Source organism: Chiloscyllium punctatum, chromosome 12 (assembly GCF_047496795.1).
Source record: "Chiloscyllium punctatum isolate Juve2018m chromosome 12, sChiPun1.3, whole genome shotgun sequence".
Taxonomy (NCBI): domain Eukaryota; kingdom Metazoa; phylum Chordata; class Chondrichthyes; order Orectolobiformes; family Hemiscylliidae; genus Chiloscyllium; species Chiloscyllium punctatum.
Window position 1 is genome coordinate 35,382,231 of NC_092750.1, and position 15,932 is coordinate 35,398,162.

The 15,932-nt window shown below is 41.0% G+C and overlaps 1 protein-coding gene across 10 annotated transcripts in view; it reads right to left on the reverse strand.

Moving 5' to 3' along the window:
* LOC140483773 (ERC protein 2) overlaps nucleotides 1-14,908 on the reverse strand; it is an 830,166-nt gene extending 815,258 nt beyond the window's left edge. For 8 of the 10 annotated variants that reach the window (XM_072582317.1, XM_072582315.1, XM_072582316.1 and 5 more), the window contains exon 1: nucleotides 14,853-14,908. The gene's annotated coding sequence lies outside the window, so the exon portion shown is untranslated. Of the gene's footprint in view, nucleotides 1-14,211; nucleotides 14,471-14,630; nucleotides 14,773-14,852 lie in introns of those variants that run through there. The other 2 variants (XM_072582313.1, XM_072582314.1) reach the window with 2 other exon arrangements.
* Between the last annotated feature and the right edge of the window lie 1,024 nt (nucleotides 14,909-15,932).

Sequence of the window (15,932 nt, forward strand, 5' to 3'; positions counted from 1 at the left end):
TTAAAAGCCGAAGACTAAATAATTGGGAATGATAATTCAGTGGCCATTGATTTGAAGGAAGTTTTTCCCAATGACAGAAATAAAAAGACATGACCTGCAAGGGCCGGGGTGGAGGTGGGGACAATGTGGATAAAGATCAACACAACTGAATGATTAGATATATCCAATCATGACAATGATAACAGCAAGAGAAGACTGAGGAGGTAATTGAGTTTGGAAAGAACTGAGGTGGCACTTGTAGTGACGATAAGAACTTGCTCGGAAAATGAGAAAAGGATACCTCTGAGAAATCTATTGATGTACGTGTGGACAAGGATTTAAAATGGAAGGTATTGGTGGGGGGGGCCAAATGGCCAAAGCAAGCACCCAGAGGATGAGGAAGAAAGACCTAGGTATAGGGTTACACCTAATAGGTATTACTGCCAAAAGAGCATTCTACCAGACATGGCAACGCTAACGTAATTGCCTGGAACACCAACAGCCAAGCATAAATGCCGTGATATTTCGAATGGCCATTTCTTTTTATTGTTCTATATTTTTGCTCGTGGATTGAAATGGGAAAAAAGGACAGTTTTAAAACCAAGGATCATGGAAAGAATTACTGTATTTGTTCATTAAAAGTTACATTCACTCAATCTAAGGGCTATTCACGCTGCTTTTTAATTGTGGCAGTGAGGGAAGTTATGATAGAAGAGCTGGAGCTGAGGGTGTGTACCAAGAGAGATTCGGCAAGCAACAGATAGTCATCATTTTACAGACTAATTGTCGATGACAAAAGCCTTCTGCTAATAACAGAGATTGGCTCCCAGGTAGCTGAACACACTGTGAATGAGTGGTCAGAAGCCATGCTACCCCGATAAGCATAACATACTACACAATCAATCAACAGACTTCTTCTGCTCACAACTATCTTTTATATACAAAGATTGTACAGTATTCAGAGTCATAAGGATATACAGCACGAAACAGACCCTTCAGTCCAACTCATCCATGCTAGCCAGATAGCCTAACCTAATCTAGTCCCATTTGCCAGCACTTGGCCTACATCCCTCTAAACTCTTCCTATTGATATACCCATCCAGATGCCTCCACCACTTCCTCTGGCAGCTTATTCCGTACACTTACCACTCTCTGCATGAAAACGTTGCCCCTTAGGTCTCTTCTACATCTTTCCCCTCTCATCCTAAACCTATGCCCTCTAGTTCTGGACTCCCCCAACCCCAAGGAAAAGACCTTGCCTATTTACCCTATCCATGCCCCTCATGATTTTATAAAATCTCCACAAGGTCACTTCTCAGCCTCCAACGCTCCAGGGAAAACAGCCCCAGCCTATTCAACCTCTCCCTATAGCTCAAATCCTCCAATCCTGGCCACATCCTTGTAAATCTTTTCTGAACCCTTTCAAGTTTCACAACATCCTTCTGATATGAAGGAGACCAGAACTGTACACAATATTCCAAAAGTTCCCAAACCAATGTCCTGTACAGCCACACCATGACCTCCCAGTTGCTATACTCAATGCTGACCAATAAAGGAAAATATAGCAAATGCCTTCATCACTATCCTATCTACCTGTGACTCTACTTTCAAGGAACTATGGACCTGTAATCCAAGGTCTCTTGACCTTACCATTAAGTGTATAAGTCCTGCAAAGATTTGCTTTTCCAAAATACAGCACCTCACATTTATCTAAATTAAACTCCATCTACCACTCTTCAGCCCACTGGCCCATCTGATCAAGATCCCATTGTAATCTGAGGTAACCTTATTCGCTGTCCACTACGCCTGCAATTTTGGTGTTATCTGCAAACTTACTAACTGCACCTCCTATGTTCACATCCATATCACTTATATAAATGATTAAAAGTATTGACCCATCACTGATCCTTGTGGCACTCCACTGGTCACAGGCCTCCAGTCTGAAAAACAACCCTCCACCACCACCCTCTGTCTTCTACCTTTGAGCCAGTTCTGTATCCAAGTGGATAGTTCTCCCTGTTTTCCATGAGATCTAACCTTGCTAATCAGTCGAATGCCTTACTGAAGTCCATATAGATCAGGTCCACCGCTCTGTTCTCATCAATCCTCTTTGTTACTTCTTGAAAAAACTCAATCAAGTTAGTGAGACATGATTTCCCACACACACACTGCCATGCTGACTATCCCTAAATCAGTCCTTGCCTTTCCAAATACATTACATCCTGGCCCTCCGGATTCCCTCCAACAATTTACCCATCACCAATGTCAGGCTCAGCAGTCTACAGCTCCCTAGCTTTTCATTAACACTTTTCAGAAATAGGGGCACCATCTGAGCCCACCTGGAGTTTCCAGCTCCACATCTGTGACTATTGATGATACAAATAAATATCTCAGCAAAGGTGCCAGCAATCACTTCCCTAGCTTCTCACAGAGATTTAGGGTACACTGGTCAGGCCCTGGGGATATATCCACTTTTATGCATTTCAAGACATTCAGCACCTCCTCTGGAATACGTACACTTTTCAACATCTCACCATCTTTTTTCCCCCCCACATTCTACATCTTCCACGTCCTTCTCCATAGTAAACACTGATGCAAAGTACTCGTTTAGTAACTCCCCCATCTCCTGTGGCTCCAAACATCGGTTGCCTTCCTGATCTCTAAGGGGCCCTTTTCTTCCCTAGTTACCCTTTTGTCCTTAATGTATTTATAAAATCCCTTTGGACTCTCCTTAACCCTATTTGCCAAAGCTATCTTATGTCCCCTTTTTGCCTTCCTGATTTCCCTCTTGAGTATACTCCTACTGCCTTTATACTCAAAAGGATTCATTTGATCTCTCCTGTCTATACCTGACATGTGCTCCCTTCTTTTTCTTAACCAAAACCTCAATTTCTTTAGTCATCCATCTTTCCCTATACCTACCAGCCTTTCCCTTCACCCTAACTACTGTCACTGGACTCTTGTTATCTCATCTTTGAAGGCTTCCCATTTTCCAGCCATCCTTTACCTGCAAACATCTGCCCCCAATCAGCTTTTCAAAGTTCTTGCCTAATACTGTCAAAATTAGCCTTGGTCCATCACTATTTTAAAACTAATAGAATTATGGTCACTGGCCCCCAACATGCTCCCCGACTGACACCCCAGTCACCTGCTCTGCCTTACTTCCCAAGAGTTGGTCAAGTTTTGCACCTTCTCTAGTAAGTACAGCCACAGACTAAATCAGAACATTTTCTTGTACACCCTTAAATTATCCTCCATCTAAACCCAGTCTAATGTTTGGAAAGTTAAAATCCCCTACCATAACCACCCTGTTATTCTTACAGATAACTGAGATCTTGCAAATTTGTTTCTCAATTGCCCTCTGACTATTAGGGGGTCTATAATACAATCCCAATAAGGTAGTCATCCCTTTATTATTTCTCAGTTCCATCCAACTAACTTCCCTGGATGTAGTTCCAGGAATATCCTCCCTCAGTACAGCTGTAATGCTATCGCTTATCAAAAAACGTCACTCCTCCTCCTCCTCCTCCTCTCTTGCCCTCCTTTCTATCCTTCCAATAGTATTTGTATCCTGGAACATTAAGCTGCCAGTCCTGTCCATCCCTGACCCACGTTTCTCCTAATTGCTATGATATCCTAGTCCCACAGTCCTAACCATGCCCTCTGTTCATCTGCCTTCCCTGTTAGGCCTCTTGCATTGAAGTAAATGCAGTTTAATTTCTCAGTCCTACCTTGTTCTCTGTTTTGTTCCTTCCTGCCCTGACTGACTCGCTCCCTTTTCCAACTGTACCAGTCTCAGATTGATCTCTTTCCTCACTATTTCCCTGTGTCCACCCCTCCACTTTACTCGTTTAAACCCTCCCAAGCAGCTCTAACAAATCACCTTGCCAGTATATTAGTTCCCTTCCAATTCAGATGCAATCCGTCCTTCTTGTACAGGTCACCTCTACCCCTGAAGAGATTCCAATGATCCAAAAATGTGAACCCTTCCCCCTTACACCAGCTCCTCAGCCACGCATTCATCAGTTCTAACCTCCTCCCTACCCTCACCAGCTTGTAGCACCAGGAGTAATCCAGATATTACTACCCTCAAGGACCTCCTTTTTAAATTCCTGCCTAACTTACTTTATTCTCCTCCAGAATCTCATCCTTTTCTCTTCCCATGTCATTAGTTCCAATGTGTACAATGACTTGCTACTGGGAACATTCTGCACTGTCTCCTGAGATATTCTTAATCCTGACACAAGGGAGGCAACTCACCATTCTAATTTTTTGCTGCTGTCCACAGAAACATCCGTCTCTGTCTCTCTAGTCATAGTCCCCTATCACAATCGATTGCTTGGAACCTGACGTACCCCTCAGTACATTACAGCTAGTCCCAATACCAGAAACTTGGCTGTTCATGCCACATTCCCCTGAGAATTTACCATCAGTCTGGTTAGGTGGATCAGATTTCTCCATATCACCACAGACTAAAAATTTAATTGGCCACAAAAAGTTTTCCTATGTTTTGCAAAAGAACGTGCCCTTGTCTGGCTAATTTGTGCATTCGTGTCTGGGCTAATTTTGAGCAATCAGCTTACAAACAAGCATGCTTCCAGTAACCAGGAGGTAAGATGGAAAGGGATTCGTACATCTTAACATGTTAACATACAATCACTCTGAAAGTATCAATCTGACTGATATGCAACAGTGAGTCTGCAGTAATTGTTTGTGCACAGGATAGGGAGATGGACAGAGGTAGCGAGAACAGGATCAAGTAATTTGGGTTTCTGTTCATTAGGAGGCAGTAATAGGTGCCTTGATAACTCTTTCTGGAGGATGCCAAATGAAATTACGTTGAAAAGAAACCAAATCTGGGATTATGGCATGAAAGCAGAGAACCCAATAAGTTATGAAAAACAAGAGTTTCCAATCTGTGTGAATTTATTTTCTGTGATCTTGGGTAATGAGGGAGGAGACATAGTGACAGAGATGGGTAGAAGAAGATTAAAAAAAAGGAGGCAAGTGATAGATTCAGGTTCAAGGTAATAGCCAATACATGCACTACAACTAAAAGGGGGAAAGCAAAGCTATGTGGAGAGCAAGGATGCAAGTTAGATCATGATAGCTGAGCTTTGAAATACATGAAGAACAGAGGAGCTAACATGGGAGTTAAAAACTAGATTTAAAATCAATAGTTATACAAACTTAATGGAGTGAAATCAATGAGGAACTGAAGGCCTGGTGCTGACACAGGTGAGTGGAAAGATGCAATGCATGGAACAATGAGAAACACATTTCCAAAACATTTCAACAGTTTCTCCATCTGTATTTCAATAAGTATTGCTGGAACCATCACTTCCACTGCTGGAACCAATCAGCGCAAATAAATGCAAGAATTAAAAGAACAAGGTACCATATTCATCAGCTGTCAAAAATGGGAGAACAAAATCATTGTTCAAACCATTGCCTATGTATTAAAAGAGACTAACCAGAAACTGTGAAGAATTTCTTAAATGACAATCTCAATGACTAGCGCGGAAGACCAAAAGGAGCTAAGAGATTGATTCAGGCACCCGTCAATGTCGCTATTGTCAGTTTCAGTCACTGTACTGTCTAAGCTCATTCATACAGATGGCATTTAGATCCCAAAAGGTCTTGGTGGATTCAAAATTACACTGACTGGTAATGATTCCACTGGACAATGCTCTGCCTGGTGATGGAACATCGCAGGTCCCAGGCAATCACCCACCTACACAAAATAAACAACAACTCAGCAGAAGAAAAATCTAGATACAGCACTGTCGTAGTGTCAGCTGAGAAACAACAAGAGTTCAATGATTATACCTGCCGACCATGAAGTAGTGTATCATACAGGACATAGACAAGGAACATGGAGTTGTCTACAGATCAGATATACCATTGCCCACGATAATGACAGCCTCTATCAAAAACAAGTCCACTTGGACTCCAAAATTTTCTCTTCCTGTTTATCACCAAACAAGCAATTCAATAAAATGGAACTGTCAAACCTGTTCACTTTAGGAGTTTATGGACAAATGCATTTAAGTTTAATAATACTTACTTCACAGAATAGTGTTGCTTATTAACTAAATCATCAGTTACGTTAATCATAATTTTTGACAATAAAAACACGGGCTGGCTTTAAACATGGCCACAGGAGATAGCAGCCCCATATTTAATTTTAAGAACAGCTTAGCTCAGTGAAATTTGTAATTATATGCCATATTTCTCTGTATAAAATATGGGCCTAAGATAGGGACTGTTGTATTTTACCAATAGCCATCTAATAATCAAAAAAAACATACCAACTTGACTCAGAAAGGGGGATGTCTTAGACCATCACTGAGGAGCAGGATATCATCGATCTGATCAAGACAGGTGCTTAAAAAGTACTTGGATTGTAAATAAAGGGGACTGCTGAATCAATGCCTCGTGGGTGGCTTAAAGATGAAGTAGTAGCGAGCGCTGTTAATCAAGATGGCCAAGCAAGCAAGCAAACTTGAAATGCTGACAACACAATTCAGTCAGGACACCTACTCATGCAGCATAGAACAAAAGCATACCTCTATCAGGTCTTGTGGTTCATAGTAAGCAGAGAAAAGATGGTTACCAAGACAAAAAAATAACTTGCAAGAACAGCAATTTATGTAAGAAGCAGGGTATGAAATAACATCCACCCAAGGACCCAGATTTGAAGGTCTACTTTTGATTTCCAGGAGCATCTTTTTTATTCTCACTGACTGTTTTATTAAGTAATGAAATCACACAGTAACATTACCTTCTACATTTGAATTAACAAATGGGTATTTTGCTTGACAAGGAGCAAAATTAGAAGAATTTATCAGAATCCTCAACCCTCCATTAAAACCACCGATACAAAAAGTGTTTCCTCAATACCAAAGTATCAATAAAAGTATTTCAAAATAACTGACTTCTGCATGCAAAATGTAATCAAGTAAACATACCTTCCAAATAGACTAAAGGCACAGCCAAAGCAATACCATCACACATTTGCAAATCAGATATTTTGGCCAGGCATTACCACAACAAGATTTAAAATTTAACAAATGGCATTAAGTATTCATTACAATAGCATCAGCTACATTTCCCACCGTAGGTTAGCCCTTGAACATAAGCAGCATTAAGCTGGAGATCCCACCTTCATTTGCACATGATTAAATGACCTTAGTGATTTCAAGTTTCCTTAACTCAGTTATAGTAGTATTTGTTAGTTCTGTTCGCCAAGCTGGGAATTTGTGTTGCAGACGTTTCGTCCCCTGTCTAGGTGACATCCTCAGTGCTTGGGAGCCTCCTGTGAAGCGCTTCTGTGATGTTTCACAGGAGGTTCCCAAGCACTGAGGATGTCACCTAGACAGGGGACGAAACATCTGCAACACAAATTCCCAGCTTGGCGAACAGAACCACAACAACATGCACCCAAGCTACAAATATAGTAGTATTTAGTTAAATTTGCATTACAGATAAAAGGAAAATGATTTTAATTTATTCGTTCACAGGATATGGGTGTCTCTGGCTAGGCTAGCAGTTACTGCCCATCCCTAACTGCCCAGAGGGCAATTTAGAGTCAACCACATTGCTGTAGGTCTGGATTCATGTGGACACTAGTGAATCAGATGGGTTTTTCCAACAATTGGCAACAGTTTTATGGTCACCATTAAACTCTGCATTCCAGATTTTATTGGATTCAAATTCCACCATCTGCTGTGGCTGGATTCAAACCCAGGTCCCTAGAACATTCCTGGGGATCTCCAGATTAATTGTCAAGCAATACCATCACCTCCCACATTGACGTAAATTATATTTTAAATGGAAATTTGCTTTTTACATTAGATTAAATAGTTTGAGAATGTTTTAAACACTTAGTTCTGCATTAATTTGGCTACTGATTTGACACTTGTGGAGTGACACTACCACCATAACTTCAAGGAGATTCCCAAGGACAATATCACATCAGGAATATAGTGCATAAACATTTTAAATTGCACTTGAAAGATTTATACAAAGCCAAGGTATTTGATTTATGGTACCACTGCCATAGGTGCAAGATATCCATCACGTTCAGATGGTTGCCCACATAAAAGTGAGCTAGTAATGCCTTTGGCATATGTGATAAAGCACCTCCTCTCCAACATTTACAGAACATGCAAATTGTATTCCATTCAGTATTAGTGGGTTGCACAATAAATATTTTGTGTTGTATAGTGGTTAGCACTGCTGTCTCAGAGCACTGGGGACCCAGGTTTGATTTCACCTTCAGGTGATTGTGCAAACTCCACACAGACATTCGCCCAGTGTCTACATGGGTTTCCTCCCAGCGGTCCAATTTCTTCCCACAGTCCAAAATATGTGCAGGTTAGATGAATCGGCTATGCTAAATTACCCAACCATGTCCATAGATGTGCAAGCTATGTGGGTTAGTCATGGTTAACGCAGGGTTATGGGGTGGGGTGAGGTGAGGTGAGATGCTTTTCAGAGGGTCAGTGCAGACTCAAATAGAATCCCCACAATGCAGAAATATGCTATGATTTTCATTCCTGTATACAGTTTCAAACTCTCACTAATCAAAGCAGCAATTTGTTTCAGCTGTTCAACATTATTGCCACATTAATGACTGTTGGCATTTCACAGAAGCTCATAACTGGTATTCACAAGGCTTCTGGAGTTATAAAGATCCACATACTAAATGGAAATAAAATCCCACGTGCATATCGAAGGTTTAATGTCCTGCAGATTATTACACAGATTAGGTTTCAAACTATTCTGAAATATTGACAACATGTTGCCAAGAAGGCAGCTTAGTAGCTCACTGGTTAGCACTGTTGCCTCATAGCACCAGGAACCCAGGTTCAATTCGAGCCTTGGCCTTCTGTGTGCAGTTTGCATGTTCTTCCCAAGTCTGCATGAGTCTCCTCCAGATGCTCTAGTTTCTTCCCACAATCCAAAGATATGCAGCTTAGGTAGATTGGCCTTGCCAAACTACCCCATAGTGTGCAAGACTGGCAAGCTGGGTGGGTTAGCTGCGATAAATGCAGGGTTATGAGATTAGGGTGGGGTGTCTGGGTGGGATGCTCTTCAAAGTGTCAGTGCATTCAATGGACTAAATGGCCTCTACCATCATTATAGGGATTCTATGATTCTTGGAGGACAAACCAGGGAAGTGCAGGCCTGTATACTTAACATTAGGCATAAAATGCAAATCAACAATGATTGAAATCAATGGCAGTGCAAGGCAAAAGGGGTAGAATAACCTACACTTGTTCCCAAACTCTTTTCCACAGTCTCTGTTTTTTTTTTTTGCATTCATCTTTCCGCTGCTTTAATGACAACCATAGATTGATTTTTTTAAAGTTTATGTAGTACGAACCTTGAAAACAATATTTAGGTCTTACTTAAACTTTATACATGAATTTATTCTTTGCTCAGAAAGCTTTAGATCACAACCATACTGCTATGGAATATTTAATGGAAACTAGGCAACTTCTACCAATAAAGCAGATGATATGAAATGATTAACCAGTCACCATGCAGCACTCATTCACTCTCCTTGCACTGTTTACTCACTGCTAATGGCTGGGTTCAAGTAGATTCGTGTGCTCAATACTGGCAGTCCACTTCACGTGGTCAGAGACACTGAATTAGCAGAGATACCCTTAGCAACACAAACATGGGTGGATCCATTTTATTGTTGTTATAGAGACAGAGGAAGGAAAATAAGCAGAACAAGATACATAAGGCAGGGGATAGTGTTAGAGTGGAGGAACAGTCGATGCAAAACAGAAATCCTAGTTAACAACCCAAAAACTGCAGATGCTGAAATCAGAAGCAAAAAGAGAAATTGCTGGAAAAGCTCAGCAGGGTTGGCATCATCTGCGGAGAGGAACAAAGTTAACGTTTTGAGTCCGTTTTGACCCGAAATGTGAACTCTGATTTCCCTTCACAGATACCAGACCTGCTGTTTTTGAAATCCTAGTTACATTGCTTAGATCAATTTTGTAGTGTGACAATTAGTTGGTGCTGCTTCAAAGATATCAAACATGCCGGTGGTTACTGTATCCTCGGTGTTTGATTCACACCAAGGACGGGATTAACTTTAATTTATTGACTTTGGGAAACCTATTGATCTCAGTCAGTTTGCACCAGAACTTCAAACTCCAAGCTTCAAAAATATTTTGCTCAATGTCTCATTGTGATGAACAGGATGACAGAGAATAGTTAGCCAATCCCAATGTGTATTCATTCACTTTTCGAGTCAAGTTACTGTTGGGAGAAGGCGATTTGTGTGACTTGATATTGAATGCCAGTGGACACCAACAATGATCAAGGCCAGATCCCCTGTTGTTCATGAATAATCTAAATAAAAATGTGGGAGGAAAGATAAGCAAGTTTGTGTCGTCTGCATCGATTGGTTGACAATGAAGAAAACTGTCTTACATTGTCGAAATTCGTAAATTGGTCAGATAGACAGAACAACGGCTGATGGAATTTAACCATGAAAAGTAAGAGAAGTAGTAACAAGAAAAGGGGGCATTCAAATGAAAAACAGAAGATGAGGAAGTTGAACAGATGGATCTTGTCCACAGATCCCTGAAAACAGCAAGACAGGTTAATAGGGAAGCTAAGGTGGCATGAGACACTTATTAATTGTGGCATAGATTATAAAAGCAGAGGGGTTAGGTTTCAGCTGAATTAAAGGAACAGAGGGCAGCATGGTGGCTCAGTGGTTAGTACTGCAGCCTCGCAGCGCCAGGAACCTGGGTTCGATTCCAGCCTCGGGTGACTGTGCAAACCCCACACAGACATTTTCCCAGTGTCTGCGTGGGTTTCCTCTGGGTGCTTTCGTTTCCTCTCAATCCAAAGATGCGTAGGTCAGGTGAATTGGCCATGCTAAATTGTCCATAGTGGTAGGTGCATTAGTCAGAGGGAAATGAGTCTGAGTGGGTTATGTTTTGGAGGGTTAGTGTGGACTTGTTAGGCCGAAGGGTCTGTTTCCACACCCTAAGGAATCTAATCTTTAAAAACAACTCTGGCTTGTCGACAGCTGGAGTACTGTGAACAGTTCTGGTTACTGCATCAGAAGGGATGTGATTGCACTGGAGGGGCTGCAGAGGAGATTCAATGAGACATTGTTGAGGATGGAGCATTTTAGCTACAAAGAGAGAGGGCTAAATAAGCTCAGATTGTTTTCTTTGGAGCAAAGGCAGCTGAGGGCTAAGGTATACAAGACTATGAGGGACATGGATAGGGTGGATAGAAAGCAGTCGAAGGGTATGAGGCACAATTTTAAGTTGAAAGTCAGGAGGCTTCGAGGGAATTTTCACTGGGGGGCTGGAAATCTGGAATGCGTTGCCCGGAAGGGTAGTTGAAGTGGAAAACCTCAACCATTAAAAAGTTATTGATGAACACAATGTTTAAGGCTATGGACCAAATGCTGGAAAGTGAGCCTTGTGTAGATTTAGGGTAGTTTACTTGTTGCAGGCACAAGAAGCCAAAAGGCCATCTATACTGTACAATTCTTGTTGAGTTGTAAAGATTTTCTTTCCACTAATTTTCTCTTCTCTCATGAATGTGGCAATTCACACTAGTCATCCCACAGTTTGGCCATTCCTCATCCTTAATTAACCCACCCAGTAATTATTCGCAAATAATTGAACAATGTGTACCATCACTGTCCAGCCCTTCCTGTCTTTACCTGGCTATGTACACGTTTACTTTCCAATGGAAAATAGCAGATTTCAATCAAGGTTGGGAATATTGCCTCTTGACCTTTCTGACTATAAATATTGTAATCATCTACAGCACTCCATTCATTAACCCAACTGAGATCAAATACAAGTGACAGAGGGTGGCCCAAGCTGAAGCCACATACATTTCTGTCATCATAGCTAAGAGTCAAATTATTTTCTGCTTTTACTTAACGAACCATCTGGGATATCAGTTTTGAATAATACATCCAAAATAAGTGGACGTCTGCCATTCATCCATGAGGATCAGGAAAACAGTGAACAAGATACTTCATTGCCACTCTTACTCACTATATGTAGCATTAAAAAATAAAAGGCAGCTCACACTTAGTTTGCTCTAAACCATCCCACTTTTTCATTGTTATTTCATCCTAAATCACCTTACGTATTCCTGCACTGTGTGTTATTTCTATAGGAGTGGGATAATGTGCTCCTTGGCCTCCATCAATGACATTTTAACAATGAAAGATAATTCACCCTTAAGTCCTCCTCCACTTGGAGAAATACTTCTAGCTTCATTTCAACATCTCTCATGAACAACGCATCCCAATTCAGATCACAGTACAAATAAAAGTTACAAGTTAAAAATCGACAAGATATGATGTGATTACAGTCTGCATTACCTGTACTCACCTAGAAATATTTCTGTAATGTCAGTGAATTTGTCATGACCCATTTTTATATGTCACACAGTGCAGAAACAGACCCTTCCATCCAACCAGTCCATACCATCCATAATCCCAAACTAAATGAGTCCGATCTCCCTGCGCTTGCCCCATATCCCTCCAAACATTTCTTATTCAAATGCCTTTGAAAGATTGTGACTGAACCAGCCTCCACCACCTCCTCTGACAGCTCATTCCATATACATACCACCATCTGCATGAAAAAGTTCCCCCTCACACTCTTTTTAAATCTTCCTCCTCTCACCTCAAATTTATACTTCTCATTTGGGCTCCCCTACCCTGAGAAAAAAAAAAGACCTTGGCTGTTCACTTTATCCATGCCCCTCGTGATTTTATAAACCTCTACAACGGTCATTGCTCAGCCTCTGACATTCCAGGTAAACTACCCCAGTTGACTTGGCCTCTCCATATACCTCAAACCCACCAATCCCAGCAACACCCAATTGTGTTTTTAGTTAGTAATAATGCTTAGACAGAAGGTCGTATCAGGAATTTTATTTATTTCTCTTTTTTTAAAAAACTAAAAACTAGCTTTTTTTCAAAAACGCCTTGCAGTATTTTATCATTAAAAGCACTTCAAATTGTCTGGCAAAAGTGTGAACTCACCAATGCAATCTTCAGGAACAATATGTCAGGCTGTGACAGCAGTGCATGCAATGTTGCCTTGGTTACGAATAGATGTAGAACTGTGTTAGATTTTATGCTTTTTTTTTCCATTTTGTGAAGTTTGGGCTTAACAGAAGTGATGGGATGTGGATTTTTTTTCCCTTTTTGGTTGCCATCCAAAATTATATATTCCAATATCTGGCTAGAATCACTTAGATACAAGTTACAGTTTCTTTTATTTATCATGGGACCCAGTCCCACTATTTGACCTCCAGCATCCCATGGCTATCATAAGCACTGAGGACAATTAGCACAAGTTGTATCTTGTGAACTGGTGGCAATAAACAAGAACAGAATCGATCAGATGAAAAAGCAATAAAGCCCTAAAATAGAGGGATTTCTATTTTACCTACCTGAAATGGATTCAAATCCAGATCCCAGCACATGAAAAAAAATTGCATGCAATCCCAACAATGCAAATAACATTACCAAACCACTCAAATGTATCAATATTTCTAAGATACAGCACTAGCAAATTTTTTGGCACATGTTGATGCTTTGGACCACTTACGCCTATAGGTTTCATAACTGAAACTGACACCATTATTTATCAGTCGCTGGGCTTTTTAAAAAATAAAAACAACATTTTTGGATCATTATAACTCGAATTATTTGTGAGCAACCAATGAGTGATTTGATGCAATGGCTCCCAATGACTGCCAGCCACAGTTCTAGCATCACAAGATTTTCATATGCCGAAGGGGAAAAAAAAATCACGCCAGTGAAACACTTAAAATAGACGTGAAATATTTCACAGCAAAATGTTAAACAGCGATTGCTTTATACAGAAGAAAACTCATTCGATCTGATATTTCATATGCCCAAAGCCACGTTTGAAAGCATCGATTATATGAAAATAACAGTTCATAAACGTTACCAAAAACCCTTCAATGGGCTAATGACAAATCTTGTCTGGAATGTCCTTTTTATTTAAGGACCCGGCCCCCTCCCTCCAAGAAAAGAGGGCTCGCCCGAAACCGAAATTACTGCCAAACTTAACGCGGTCCAACCCCGACCTGTCGATTGGTCAAAACAATCCAAGATTTCTAAATTTTAACTTGCAGAATTGTCCATGAGATCTCAATCTGAATATCCCCCACCATACACTTTACCAGGTTAAGCAGAGGCAGCAGATTCCACGGACAGTAGATGGAGAGGGCTGTGCCCAGGAAACCGCCTAGAAATCAATACCTTCATTAAACCTCAGTTACTTTTAAGCAAATGCGATGTTTTTCCTCTCAAAATAAAAAAAAATTAAGAACGGCGATCCCGAAGACATTAAAGACACCGTTCTGCCCGACCATTTATTCTGACAATGGGCGTTTGCTGTACACATCTTGGCTCAGCAATACACTCACTGTATGTCTAATATAAATGGCATTTCGAGGCCTTCTGCTGAAAAAAAACTACGGACTGAAACGCTGGGGAATTTGTATTTAATGCACAGAAAATGTCACGTTTGCCCTGCTTTGATTTACAAAAGATGTCTCGCCTCCCCTTGTAGCTGCAATAATGAAAGCCAGTCGCTCACCTCCAATCATTGCATGTCTCCTCACATTACACACCAAACAGAAAATATAAAAAGCCCCTCAGCTATGTGACACACCAGGATTCTGCTGCTCAAGAGAGACTCTGCAATAGCCGCATAGAACCCGAATGCGGTGATCCCCTTGAGACAGGAGAGAGGGGATGGGGGGGGGGTGCAAAAAAAAGAGAGTACAAAATAAGAACCAGTTCTTCAATTTTTTTTTACCTCGGGAATCCCTCCTCACTCCTTCACCATTCAGCTTATCCCAGCCAGGCTTGACTTAACATTCCCAGCATTCTACACCTCCTCTACAATTGGCTGGAACCACACCATTCAGCCAGGAAATTTAAAGACACAGTCACATTTCTGGATTCCGACCTCGAGTTTTTTCCCCCATTTATTTTTACTGGAATCATTCACATTATATGTTACAGGTTGCACTTATAGTTTTTGTGACGGCTCTACTTCTGATTCAGAGCCAACTGACAGTAACAATTGACAATTCATTAGCATCTATTCGTTTCACAATCGCACGTTATCTCCACAAGCTGCAGTCGCCTTTTATTCTCCTCGGTTGAAGTTTGTCACAGTTAGAGGGCGTGGGCTGGCATTATGAAATAGCAAAGCTACAGTATTACAGTCCGCCCTAAAAATTACTTATACTATCCAAAAACAATTGAGAGAAAAAAAATCTTTGTTACCGAAATGTAATCACCTATTTTCCCACCACTCTTTACTCATGGAAAAACACAGTACCCTCATGAATAGGAAGATATATTTGAGTACTGTTAAATGAAAAAAAATCTCCGTTCTACAGATTTTTTTCTTAGCACCCACCATCATGCTAAATGCTAAGTTGGCATTTAACAAGTTCACCTCAGAGGTGGTCGTTCCTGCCTTTTTGACAGATACCCTCAGCCCAGGTAAAGGTCGCATGCTCAGTGCTGGGAGCTACTGGCAGCAACGCCATCAGTATTTTTTTGGTTTAAGGTCTGGAGTCTCGGTGGACAATGGGTAATCACAGGTAGAGAGAATCAGGAAGAGCTCATGTTTCCTGAAACACATGCGAGGATTACGGAAATACTCTTCCTTTCCCCTTGTCATGATGGCCATTCAAATTGAAAAAGGAAGACTGACAAGGGATTAAAGAGGAAGGGGAGAGGTGTGGCAACGTGAGCAGAAGACCTGCCCTAGGACAGATCACAACTGCTACTACTGTAATGTTACCATGGTAAATGAGGAGGGTGAGTGAGAATGGAGTGGCTACTTCTCCTGTATCTACATGGCAGAGTGCCAAATGTAAAA